Raw genomic sequence first — 14167 nt, 5'->3', positions numbered from 1 at the left:
TTCTATCTTCTCCTTGTGTCCAACATCTTTCTCTTTCACCTCTAGCATCTCTCTCTGTATCTCACTATTCCCTCTGTGCTCAGCATCTCCTCTCTTTCAATTCCCACCTCCCACATCCAGCCTCTGTGCTCTTTCCTTATCCCTCCCAATGTCCAGCATCTCGTATCAATTTTCCTATGCCCCATGTCCAATATTTCCCTTCCATCTCTGTGTTTCCTTCCATGTCCTGCATCTCTCTACTCTTCCTATATCCACCTGCCTCCATATGCTCCCCAGTGTCCAGCATCTTCCCACCATCTGTCTGTGCCCTTGTGTTCAACATCTTCCTATGTTCCCCTTATCCTGTGTTCAGTGTCTTCTTCCATCTCCCTGTACCTTCTGATGTTCAGAATCTCCTCTCTGTCCCCCAGTACCCATTTCCCACATGTCTACCATTTTCACTCTCCTGATTTCTCCCCATATCCAGCACCTGAACTAATTTCCTATCTCTCCCCATGGCTAGTTTCTCCCCATTTACCTCTCTGTGTTCAACATCTTTCCTCTACCTTCCTATGTCCTCATATACGTATTCAACTCCCCCCCCCCCCCCAAAAAAAAAAAAAAAATCCAGCATCTGCCCTTGTATCTTTGATTCACCTCCCCTTCCATTTCCAACATCTCCTTTTGATCTCCCTATATTCCCCCAGGTCCACCATCTTCATTTCCTCCTTCCCTCTGCCCCTGGGTCCAACATCTCTCCTCTTCTCTTTTCTCCATTCCTCCCTCTCCTCTTCCTTCCACCTGGTCCTCTCCTCTGTCCCAGGGTCCAACATCTCTCATTCTTTCTTTCTTCCATCCCTTCCTCGTCTCTGCCTCTGGGTCCAACATCACTCCCTCCATATTCCTTCCCCTTTGGCCAAGGTTCAACATCTCTCTCTCCCTCTCTCTCCCTTCTGCCTCTGGATTGAACATCTCTCCTTCTCTCTTCCCTTCCCCATTCCTGGGTCAGGTATCCCCCCTCTTTCAGACTCCTGTGCCCACAGTCCAGGAGCTCCCCCCCTTTCTCAATCTCCTTCTGTGATATGGCAGCTTCCCCCTCTCTCAACTATGCCCCACCTTCGCGCAATCCAGCAGCTGCCCCTCTCTCAAACTTCTCCACTCTTTGTAGTTCATCAGCTGGCCTCTCAACTGCCCCCATCCCCCCTCAGTCCAGCAGCTGGCTTCTCTCAACCCCCTCCTGGCCCCTGCGATCCAAAGCTTTCTCCTTTCTCAAACCCCCCTGCAGCCAAGCAGCTTCTCTCTCTCATTCATGCCCTCCTATCCAGCAACTTCCCCCCTCTCACTCGCCCATCTGGCAGCTTTCCTGTTTTTCAATCCCTTCCCCAGCCCCTGCATTCTGGCAGCTCTCCTCTTTTATTCATGCCCCCGTGGACCCAGCAATACCCCTTCCCCTCCCCAATCTATCCAGAGCTTTCCCCTTGGCTTCATTCAGCTCTTATGTAAACAGAAATTATGTGGGAGGGGGTGGGACTCAATAAAGGGAAGGCTCTGGGACTAGCACAGGCAGCTTTATGCAAATTACTAATGCTACCAGCTGCCTAGAGAGATGAGAAGTGGGTTTAAAGGTAGACTGGGGGAGAGGAGAACCTTCTAGATCATGGGGGTTGAGAGGTTTGAGAGAAAGGAGAGTTGTCAGATCACAGGAGCTGGGTGGTTGAGAGAGAAGAGGAAGCTAGTGGATCGTGATGGGGGAGGGAAGGGGGGAGATGGCCAAAAGAGAGGGGTTACCTGACTCGAGGGGGGGGGGGAAGAAAGAGATAAGTGAGGGCTGGGAGATGCTTCTGTTAGCTGGGAGTAGGGAATGGTCGCTGCAGGGGACCAGGTGAGGCAGACTTGGCATCCTGAGCCAGTGGTCACCTGGTCCATGCCTAGAGCCTGCCTGCCCTGTAGACAGGATACTGCAATCCACATTCAGCAGGTTAAAGTCGCCTACCAATGCTTCCTCCTTCATTCCCACCTTTTGTTTGACATCAGCCAGATCTCTGCCCAGTTTCTTCATCTTAATCAGAGGTCTAAAGACGGCCCACTGCACCTCCTTCTTTCCCCATGCCCCCTGCATTTCACCTGCTTTGATACTATTTTTCCACAATATAAAACCCAACAAAATATTAATTACATATCACTAAATATTAAATTATTTATATTTTATTCAGTTTATGTTGCGCTCGTATATACTAAGAGACTGCTAGTATATCCCATGACAGCGTCCATTTATAGAATAGCGCCTAAGTGTTTCCACGCAGATCTGAAAAGGCGTGGCCAGGCATGGCCATGGGACAGGTGTGGGCGAGTCACTCCATTACTTAAGAAATACCACTGGCTCACCATCCAACAGCACACAATCTTAAAATTTTTAACACTTAAATTCAAGGCCTACAGATTTGGGCTCCCACATTACTTATCCTCTCTTACCATCCCATACTCTCCAGTCCGTCTCCTTTGATCATTAAATGACCACCAGCTAGTCCTGCCTAGTCCTAGGTTCGCCTAGCTAGAATTAATAAGAGATTGTGCATTCTTTTTTCGCTGCCCTCTTCACGTTGTAACTTCCTGCCCCCTTTAGCTCCGCACTGTCCGCGGCTGTCCTGTATGCTATCATCCGTTTTCTCCTGTTCTTCCACTTCCTCTCCAGCCTCTGTACTGTTCTCTTCTTTCTGCTCAACCCTACCTTTACTCTTTGAGCATGATGTGTGCGTGAATTCCTTTCATATTAATATATTGTGGTTCTTTTCTTTTTCTATGCATTTTATTTTATTTTTGTACATGCACACTGCTGCGATCTGTGAGTTAGTCTTAGCAGTGCAGCAATTTTTTATAAACTATAACTATAGAGGTGTTCCCTTAAAATGCATGCAGTGTTCTAGAGTAGTTCGGATCTATGCCCAACTTGAGCATTGGGATGTACAACTGGTCCTCATGCCCATAGTGAATACCAAGTCCAATTAATCAAACTTTCCAAAAATATTTAAAGACTTATCTCAGAAAAAGCTGCAGTTGAACTCTCTGGGTTTCAATCAAACATTTATCTCAGAAGGAACTGCAGTCAAGTTGTCTGGGTTTCATCAATGATTATGAGACTTACATAAGTACATTATCGCCGTGCTGGGACACAGCAAGGGTCCATCGAGCCCAGCACCCTGTCTCCGACAGCAGCCAAGAGAACAAACAATTTGTCCCGCCCATCCCAGAAATAGTGGATTTTTCCCACGTCCATTCAATAACGTTCTATGGCCTTTTCCTCCAGGAAGCCATCCAACCCTTTTTTAAATTCTGCTAATTCAACTGTCTTAATCACTTTTTCCGGCAACAAATTCCAGAGTCTAACTACGCATTGAGTGAAGAAAAATTTCCTCTGATTCGTTCTAAATTTACTACACTGCAGCTTAATCGCTTGCCCCCTTGTCCTAGTATTTTTGGAAAGCGTAAACAGACGCTCCACATCGACCCTTTCCATTCCACTCATTATCTTTATTGATCCTGTGTCATGGAATATACTAATAGTCTCTTGATATACATGAGTACAACAAAAATGTAACAACCTTTAACTGATTTAATATTTAGTGATATATAATTAATATTTTGTTGGCATTTATATTGTGGATTTCTATTTTTCCCCATAATTATTATATTGAGTGGTTCCCTCTTTTTTTTTGTGGTGGTTATATTATTTTTGACATAAAGAACTGTCACTTCTTTTCTGATCCACACGTGCTGATTCCCGTTGCTTTTCCTTCCAACGTCTGAGTTAGCCAACATGTAAGATTTTCTCTTTATCACTAGGAACCAGGAAACCTATCCACAACAGTAGATAGCTGGAGAACAGAGCTCTCTTCCTACTATAATCTACAGGAGATCTCATCTCACTAATGGAGGTCTATTACTCAAACATGATAATGAAAAATTGACTGAGGGTGTCCTGTTTGCTGTTCCAGGCATCAGTCACATTCAAGGATGTTGCTGCTTATTTCTTGGATGTGGAGTGGAACATTCTGGGAGAATGGCAGAAGGAGCTTTACAAGAAGGTCATCAAGGAGATTCATGACATCCTCATGTCTCGAGGTAAATACGTCTTTTTTGTCATCTACCGCACAGGCACATTATGAAATCAGTGTTGGAAAAATCACAGGTACTAGATACCATGGGCACCTGACATTTGAAAGCTGGTGCCATACTAGAACTTCTGTATAAGGGCATGACACGTCAACTATATTGTAGAATGTGTAACCCGATGTCGGAGAAGATTATAATTTAAGTGTCATTTTTCTATTTATTAACAGGTTATTCAATTGCTAATCCGGATGTTATATTCAAAGTTAAAAAGAAAGATGAGAAATATTTCATTCAACACTTTGAGTGGGAAGGAATCAAAAACCCAGATGACCCCATGAAGAGTAAGTAAATGTTTTGGATTTAAAGAGCTCTGCATTTTCAGTTCACAGGAGATGGGTCATTCACATCAAACATTTGGGGATTCTTTTATTAAACTGCGCTTGCGATTCCCAGCGTGGCAAATGAAAGGAAGCCCATTCAATTCTTATGGGCTTCCTCTGATTTGCCGCACCAGGAATCACTAGGGTGGCTTAGTAAAAGAGGCCTTTGGAGACTTAAAATCCATTTCCTAATTTAATATTATCTGATCCTTGATTCTTGACATGTTTTCTAACAACAGACCTTCCAGTTGTAACCTCTGTGTTCTCATTGAGTGTTAAACAAGAGGATGCTATCCCCTTCATGGATTATCCTGAACCAACGATGGTTGAACAGACTCGCCTTTCTGTAACAAGTAAGTATAAAATTCCTACTGTCCATCTTTAGTAAGGTCAGCTAGGACCATTTAGGAAATCAGTATTAGTGGGATAAGAGGCCATCATCCCCCTCTCTTTCTCCTACTGTCTGTTTCCTAACTTTGGATGAAGTAGGCTGTCTGTAGAGATGGAGGAGGTACATGACGGAGGTGGGTGTCTTGTGGATGACTTAGGCCTGCAAAATCCTTCATCCCTGAGTGCCGTGGGGTTGAGAAACACCTGCCAAGTCTCCCGCTTTCAGTGGAGACTCCTGCTTTGGCAGGTCATTTCCCGCCAAGAAATCGGCATCTCTTGAAGAGGAGTACTTGAGGGAACCACACCTTTAGATTTAACTTTCCTATTCCTCATTTTAATAACTAGAGCAAAAAATAACTACAACTTACTGTTCAAAAAAGAGTTCCACACACCTCCAGCAAATCAACACCAGAGACAAGCTCCATCATTGCTCCTCGGTGCTCCAAGGCTGCAAACATCACCCATGGTGTCCACCACGAGGCTCCCTCACTGATGGAGGGGCAGGAAAGCCTGGCTCAGCCCTTCTATGGCCACAAACTCTTTTCTCCTCCTTCACTCCACTCATATTTTATTGACTTCTGTCATATCACCCCTTAGCCATCTCATCTCTAAGCTGAAGAGCCCTAACTTCTTTCACCTTTCCTCCTAGGGGAGTCATTCCATCCCTTTTATCGTTTTGATTACCCTACTCTGTACCTTTTCAAATTCAGCTGTATCTTTTTTTGAGATGATGTGACCAGAATTGTGCACAGTATTTATTCAAGGTGTGGTCACACTATGGAGCTATATAGAGTACATAAGTAATGCCATACTGGGAAAAGACCAAGGGTCCATCGAGCCCAGCATCTTGTCCACGACAGCGGCCAATCCAGGCCAAGGGCACCTGGCAAGCTTCCCAAACGTACAAACATTCTATACATGTTATTCCTGGGATTTTGGATTTTTCCAAGTCCGTTTAGTAGCGGTTTATGGACTTGTCCTTTAGGAAACCGTCCAACCCCTTTTTAAACTCTGCTAAGCTAACCGCCTTCACCACATTTTCCGGCAATGAATTCCAGAGTTTAATTACACGTTGGGTGAAGAAATCTTTTCTCCGATTTGTTTTAAATTTACTACACTGTAGTTTAATCGCATGCCCCCTAGTCCTAGTATTTTTGGAAAGCGTGAACAGACGCTTCACATCCACCTGTTCCACTGCACTCATTGTTTTATATACCTCTATCATGTCTCCCCTCAGCCGTCTCTTCTCCAAGCTGAATAGCCCTAGCCTCCTTAGTCTTTCTTCATAGGGAAGTTGTCCCATCCCCACTATCATTTTAGTCGCCCTTCGCTGCACCTTTTCCAATTCTACTATATCTTTCTTGAGATGCGGCGACCAGAATTGAACACAATACTCAAGGTGCGGTCGCACCATGGAGCAATACAACGGCATTATAACATCCTCACACCTGTTTTCCATACCTTTCCTAATAATACCCAACATTCTATTCGCTTTCCTAGCCGCAGCAGCACACTGAGCAGAAGGTTTCAGTGTGTTATCGATGACGACACCCAGATCCCTTTCTTGGTCCATAACTCCTAAAGTGGAACCTTGCATGACGTAGCTATAATTCGGGTTCTTTTTTCCCACATGCATCACTTTGCACTTGCTCACATTAAACGTCATCTGCCATTTAGCCGCCCAGTCTCCCAGTCTCGTAAGGTCCTCTTGTAATTTTTGACAATCCTGTTGCGAGTTAACGACTTTGAATAACTTTGTGTCATCAGCAAATTTAATTACCTCGCTAGTTACTCCCATCTCTAAATCATTTATAAATATATTAAAAAGCAGTGGTCCTAGCACAGACCCCTGAGGAGGAACCCCACTAACTACCCTTCTCCATTGTGAATACTGCCCATTTAACCCCACTCTCTGTTTCCAATCCTTCAACCAGTTTTTAATCCACAATAAGACATTTCCTCCTATCCCATGACCCTCCAATTTCCTCTGTAGCCTTTCATGAGGTACCTTGTCAAACGCCTTTTGAAAATCCAGATACACAATATCAACCAGCTCCCCTTTGTCCACACGTTTGTTTACTCCTTCAACGAATTGAAGTAAATTGGTCAGGCTTTATGTTGTTCTTTTTTTATTCTCCATTCCTCTCCTAATAATTCATAATCATTCTATTTGTTTTCTTGACCATCACTGCACACTGAACAGAGGGTTTCAATGTATCAATGATGACACCTAGATCCTTTTCCTAGGTGGTGACTCCTAAGAGTCATCATGTTATAGTCTGGATTACTATTTCCTGGCTATATGTCTCACTTTGCAAGTGCTCACATTAAATTTTAGATGTCATACAGGACTATATTTCAGCAGTTTTGAGATCTTTGCACTTATTACATTCAAAGCATAATGCTGTTTGTAGGGCTCTGTATAATTGGGTACTGCGTTATTTGGTAGCACATTTGACATCATATCTTCCCTGTACATCTTTACATTCAGCCCACCTGTCTTTTAGTTGGTTACCTTGCATTTATGTTTCCAATATACTCCTGACCAAGCATTTGCCTATATCAGACCTTATTTGAGGATCTGGTTAAGCGTAGATATCCATTTAGAAACCAATTATTTGAAAATTTGTAAAAGGGCACCAGCCGATATTCAGACCAGTATCTGGTCAAATTTAGCTTTTTGCTGTTCTGAATTTATGTGGTTACTTAATCAGTTAGTGGACTGAAAATTGTTTTTAGTGTCCTCCAATGCAGGCTGAAGATCTCTCCCATTCCTGTCATAGAATCAAAATGATTTAGCAGATTTCCAGTTGGTGATGACAGACAGAATCTCATTTCTGATCTACAGTAAATAGATGAACAACAGTCTATATAAAAAAAAAACCTCCTGATAACAGAGATTTCCATTATGTTTATGGAGTAGCAGTATCCACAACAGAGCTGTACCCCTCTTTTCTGGTTCTGTACCAGTGGAAGTGGCTATGAAAACTTATAGGCCATGTGGTAACTTTTTTTTTTTTAACATATTTTACTATCTTTTTCCTATAACAGGCTCCCACAATGACAAACCTGACATTTTAATCCGATTTGGGCAAGAGGGATTTGGTTCTGAGCCTCAGGGATCTAAGGAAAGAGGAAATTTGACCGCCACAGACACATGTGAGGAGCTACATCAAACAGGTGATGTAGCTGAAGGGTTAGAAGGTAAAGTTTGCCTATTTGCGGATGATACTAAGATCTGTAACAGAGTGGACACCCGGGAGGGAGTGGAAAACATGAAAAAGGACCTACAGAAGCTAGAAGAATGGTCTAAGGTTTGGCAATTAAAATTCAATGCGAAGAAATGCAAAGTGATGCACTTAGGGAATAGAAATCCACGGGAGACGTATGTGTTAGGCGGGGAAAGTACGGACGGGGAGAGGGATCTTGGGGTGATAGTATCTGAGGATTTGAAGGCGACGAAACAGTGTGACAAGGCTGTGGCCGTAGCTAGAAGGTTGTTGGGCTGTATAGAGAGAGGTGTGACCAGCAGAAGAAAGGGGGTGTTGATGCCCCTGTATAAATCGTTGGTGAGGCTCCACCTAGAGTATTGTGTTCAGTTTTGGAGGCTGTATCTTGCTAAGAATGTAAAAAGAATTGAAGCGGTGCAAAGAAAAGCTACGAGAATGGTATGGGATTTGCGTTACAAGACGTATGAGGAGAGACTTGCTGACCTGAACATGTATACCCTGGAGGAAAGGAGAAACAGGGGTAATATGATACAGACGTTCAAATATTTGAAAGGTATTAATCTGCAAAAGAACCTTTTCCGGAGATGCGAAGGCGGTAGAATGAGAGGACATGAAATGAGATTGAAGGGGGGCAGACTCAAGAAAAATGACAGGAAGTATTTTTTTCACGGAGAGAGTAGTGGATGCTTGGAATGCCCTCCCGCGGGAGGTGGTGGAAATGAAAACGGTAACAGAATTCAAACATGCGTGGGATAAACAAAGGAATCCTGTTCAGAAGGAATGGATCCTAAGGAGCTTAGCTGAGATTGGGTGGCAGAGCCGGAGGCGGGGATGGTGCTGGGCAGACTTATACAGTCTGTGCCAGAGCCAGTGGTGGGAGGCCGGACTGGTGGTTGGGAGGCGGGGATAGTGCTGGGCAGACTTATACGGTCTGTGCCAGAACTGGTGGTGGGACGTGGGGCTGGTGGTTGGGAGGCGGGGCTAGTGCCTGGCAGACTTATACTGTCTGTGCCCTGAAGAGCACAGGTACAAATCAAAGTAGGGTATACACAAAAAGTAGCACATATGAGTTTATCTTGTTGGGCAGACTGGATGGACCGTGCAGGTCTTTTTCTGCCGTCATCTACTATGTTACTATGTAGCTTGAATTAAAACTAGAAACGAACTGATCCAAAACATGTCCTACAAGAAAGACAATTCCTCTGGACTAGGCACAGTGAGAATGAGTGTTTTAATCATGGTACCTGCTTCTAAGCTTTTGTCATGTGGATACTGCATTTGTTCTAGTTCCTTTATTTATATTTTTCTCCTTCCATTAACTGATTTGCCTTTCTTTTCTTCCTTTCTTTTACTCTCCATCACCATTTTCCTATATCTGTCTGGCTTTTCCCTTCATTTTCTTTCGCCACCTACCATAGGCGTAGACTGGGGGGGGCGAGGGGGGGCAGTGCCCCCCCAAACGACGCGAGGCGCTGCCGCGCCATTAGTTTAAAAAAAAAAAAAAAGTAAAAAAAAAAAAAAAACACACATGCAGGCACGCGCTCCTCTCCGTCCGATTGGCTTCCCTGCCCTCTCTATCTGCGTCCCGCCTTCCTCTGACGTCATTTCCTTTCGGGCGGGACGCAGACAGAGAGGGCAGGGAAGCCAAGCGGACGGAGAGGAGCGTCTCCGTCTACTCCTCTCTCTTCCTCCCTCCCTCCGGCGCAGGCAGCAGTCTTTTCCAGCGTTCCTGGCAGCGGTAGCGTTGTACACGCTGCCTTTGGCTCTGCCCCGAAGCCTTCTCTTCAAGTTCCTGTTCCCGCATAGGTGGGAACAGGAACTTGAAGAGAAGGCTTCCGGGGCAGACCGAAGGCAGCGTGTATATCGCTACAGCTGCCAGGAACGCTGGAAAAGACTGCTGCCTGCGCCGGAGGGAGGGAGGGAGGAAGAGAGGGGGTAAACGGAGTCACCATCTTGGACCTCGCGCGGGGGGGAGGGGTGGGGAGATGGATAGTACTGGGAGGGGTGGGGAGCAGAGGGAAGGAGCAAGAGATGGATGGGACTGGGAGGGTGGGAAGCAGTGGGAAGGAGCAGCAGATGGATGGGACTGGGAGGGTGGGAAGGAGCAGGAGATGGATGGGACTGGGAGGGTGGGAAGCAGTGGGAAGGAGCAGGAGATGGATGGGACTGGGAGGGGTGGGAAGGAGCAAGAGATGGATGGGACTGGGAGGGGTGGGTGGGGAGCAGAGGGAAGGACCAGGAATTGGATTGGACTGGGAAAGGAGGTGAGCAGAGGGAAGGAGCAGGAGATGGATGGGACTGGGAGGGGTGGGGAGCAGCGGGAAGGAGCAAGAGATGGTTGGGACTGGGAGGGGTGGGGAGCAGAGGGAAGGAGCAAGAGATGGATGGGACTGCGAGGGGTGGGGAAGCAGAGGGATGGACCAGGAGATGGATGGGATTTGGAGAGGTCAGGCACAGCAGAGGGAAGGAGCAAGAGATGGATGGGACGGAGGGATGGTGAGCAGAGGGAAGGAACAGAAGATGGATGGGACTGGGAAGGGTGGGGAGCAGAGGGAAGGAGCAAGAGATGGATGGGACTGGGAGGGTGGGGAGCAGAGGGAAGCCTACTGGAAAGAAGACACTGCATAAAACAGAAGACACTGGGATCAAAGCGAATAGAAAAACTACATGATCAGACAACAAAGGTAAATAATAGTTTATTTTATTCATAATTTATTAATTGAAATGTCAGCTTTTTGAAATGTGCATCTGTGATATTTTGCCTGTAAATTTCATTTCCTTCCTCCATATTAGCATATTCATTTGCATATGTATATATGCAAATGATATGCTAATATGCTCCGCCCATTTTTTGCCCCCCAAAATGAAACAGTCAAACTACGCCTATGCCACCTACTCTGTCTCATCCTTTATCAGTTTTTGTAATCCTTCTTGTATCGCTTACTATTTCGGGCCTCTCTCAGTAGTTTGTGGGCTTTGTTTTGTGTGAGATGCACAGTGCTGCCTGAATGAAAGAGGCAGGCAGGATGGTCTTACTGTAAGAGGCTGGAGGAACGACAGCCCCCACTGGGATCAACAGGAAGAATGAGGAAAGATGGCCAAATTGGTGACTCCAGAAGGAAAGGATGTAGGAAGGATAGCAGTAGAAGGTGGGAGTGAGGCAGAATGACTGAACATGGTATTAGCAGAATGGATGGAGGCAGGATGGGATAGAAGATGGGGGGGGGGGGGGGGGGGGAGTAAAAAAAAGGATGGTGGTATGTAGTCCCTGTAAGGAAGCAGCGGGAGAGGAAAAAAAAAGTGTGACCACTAGTATCCATGTTGGGAGTCAGGAAGATTTGGAGAGGGAGGTTAAGAGCTCCGGGGTGAAGAGAGGTGGGATTCTATAGCAAAGGGGAGGATGGGCTGTCCAGAAGCAGAGGATGAGATCAGGATGGTCTATTTATGTCTTTTCTTGTGCCATTTCTCAGTTACACCTGTCTACAAACAAATGTGTTTAAAGACTCCTGTGGGCATATTTGCTTATAGAGCTTATTTTTGAAAGAGAAAGATGCCCATATTTCGACCCAAATCGGGAGATGGGCGCCTTTCTCTCATGGGCGCCCAAATCGGTATAATCGAAAGCTCCAGTCTGCAGTCTGTCTTGGGAACGAACAAAGTTGACAGGGGCATGTTGGAGATGTGGAGAAGGAGGGACTGGGGCATGTTTATCGGCCGAGGAGAGATGGGCGCGCTCGGCCAATAATGGAAAAAAGAAGGGCGGCAGAAGCAAGAATTTGGGCCGCTTTTTTTGGACCCTTTATTTTTTTCACGAACATGTCCCAAAAAAGTGCCCCAACTGTCCAGATGACCACTGGAGGGAATCGGTGATGACCTCCCCTGACTCCCCCAGTGGTCACTAACCCCCTTCCACCAAAAAAAGAACTTTAAAAACTTTTTTTTCCAGCCTGTATGCCAGCCTCAAATGTCATACCTAGCTCCATCACAGCAGTATGCAAGTCCCTGGAGAAGTTGTTAATGGGTGCAGTGCACTTCACGCAAGTGGACCTGGCCCATCCCCTCCCTACCTGTTACACTTGTGGTGGTAAATGGGAGCCCTCCAAACCGCCCCCAAAACCCACTGTACCCACATCTAGGTGCCTCCGTTCACCCATAAGTGCTATTGTAATGGTGTAGAGTTGTGGGGAGTGGGTTTTGGGGAGGATTTGGGGGGCTCAGCACCCAAGGTAAGGGAGCTATGGACTTGGGAGGTATTTTAATTTTTTTTGTTACTTTTTACAAGTGCCCCCTAGGGTGCCCAGTTGGTGTCCTGGCATGTGAGGGGGACCAGTGCACTACGAATCCTGGCCCCTCCCAACACCAAATGCCTTGGAGTTGTTCATTTTTGAGCTGGGCGTCTTCGGTTTCCATTATCGCTGAAAACCGATACCGCCTAGCTCAAATCCGCACAAATCCGATGCATTTGCCCGGCACCAACCGTATTATCGAAACAAAAGATGGACGCCCATCTTTTTCGACTTTACGGTCTGTCCTGCCCCTTTGCATACCCGTCCTCGGAGATGGGCGTTCGTGTTCGATTATGCCCCTCCAAGTATGTCTTACTCAGTAGCTGTATAGTTTATATATATACTTCCATTTTTATCCAACAGATGATGGATTTGGCAGTAAGAGAATGAATCTGTGCAATGGGCAGCAAAGGGAGGAATGGAAATACAAAGACCTCTCCAGAGACAACCCAGATCCTTCAGGTGATAATGTGAGAGATATTAGTAGCATAAGACCAACTAGCGCAAAAGAAAATACCCTAAAAGGAGAGAAATCGAATGTATGTACTGAACAAGAGAGAAATTCCACCAACTGCCCAAATCTCGGACAAAATCAGAGAATCAGTACAGAGAGACTTTATCAGAGCACTACATGTGAGGAAATGTTCACTGGGAAGTCAAACCTGACGGGACAAAAAACATTTCAAAGACAAGACAAGCCGTTCCAGTGTACGGAGTCTGACAGATCTTGTGCATATAAATCACAAAAAGTTCCCAAAGAAAGAGAACAATCAAAATGTTCAGTACATCAGGTATATGACCTGGGAAGACATGAATTAATCAGCTTTAGTAAAAAACAAGTGCATCAAATGCACCTTATGGGAGCTAAGCTATTTCAGTGTTTAGTATGTGATAAAAGCTTCACTCAAAAAAACTCCCTTAGAATTCATGAAAGAACCCACACTGGAGAAAAACCATATAAATGTTCTGAATGTGGTAAAAGCTTCAATCAAAAAGCTTACCTTAGAATTCATGAAAGAATCCACACTGGAGAAAAACCATATAAATGTTCTGAATGTGGTAAAAGCTTTATTCAAAAAAGTGACCTCAGAATTCATGAACGAAGCCACACCGGAGAAACACCATATAAATGTTCTGAATGTGGTAAAAACTTCAGTCGAATAGGTAATCTCAGCAAACATGAAAGAATCCACACTGGAGAAAAACCATATAAATGTTCTGAATGTGGTAAAAGCTTCACTCAAAAAGCTTACCTTAGAATTCATGAAAGAATCCACACTGGAGAAAAACCATATAAATGTTCTGAATGTGGTAAAAGCTTCAATCAAAAAGCTTCCCTTAGAATTCATGAAAGAATCCACACTGGAGAAAAACCATATAAATGTTCTGAATGTGGTAAAAGCTTCAATCAAAAACGTGATCTCAGAATTCATGAAAGAAGCCACACTGGAGAAAAACCATATAAATGTTCTGAATGTGGTAAAAGCTTCAATCAAAAAGGTAAACTCAGACTTCATGAAAGAATCCACACTGGAGAAAAACCATATAAATGTTCTGAATGTGGTAAAAGCTTCAATCAAAAAGGTAAACTAAGAATTCACGGAGGAATCCACACTGGAGAAATACCATATAAATGTTCTGAATGTGGTAAAAATTTCACTCAAAAATATCAACTCAGAATTCATTAACGAATGCACACTGGAGAAAAAAAAACATATAAATGTTTTGAATGTGATCTTGTCCTATCATACTCTACTGATCCCTATAACCCTGCCAGGATTGTCTGCAACTC

General features: G+C 44.9%; 1 pseudogene; it reads left to right on the top strand.

The window, feature by feature from the left end:
• Positions 1-14167, top strand: part of LOC115463701 — a 750344-nt pseudogene that overhangs the window by 124036 nt on the left and 612141 nt on the right.

Source organism: Microcaecilia unicolor, chromosome 2 (genome assembly GCF_901765095.1).
Source record: "Microcaecilia unicolor chromosome 2, aMicUni1.1, whole genome shotgun sequence".
NCBI classification, from domain to species: domain Eukaryota; kingdom Metazoa; phylum Chordata; class Amphibia; order Gymnophiona; family Siphonopidae; genus Microcaecilia; species Microcaecilia unicolor.
Note: the sequence above shows the minus strand (reverse complement) of the source record. Positions and strands in the feature narration are given on the sequence as shown.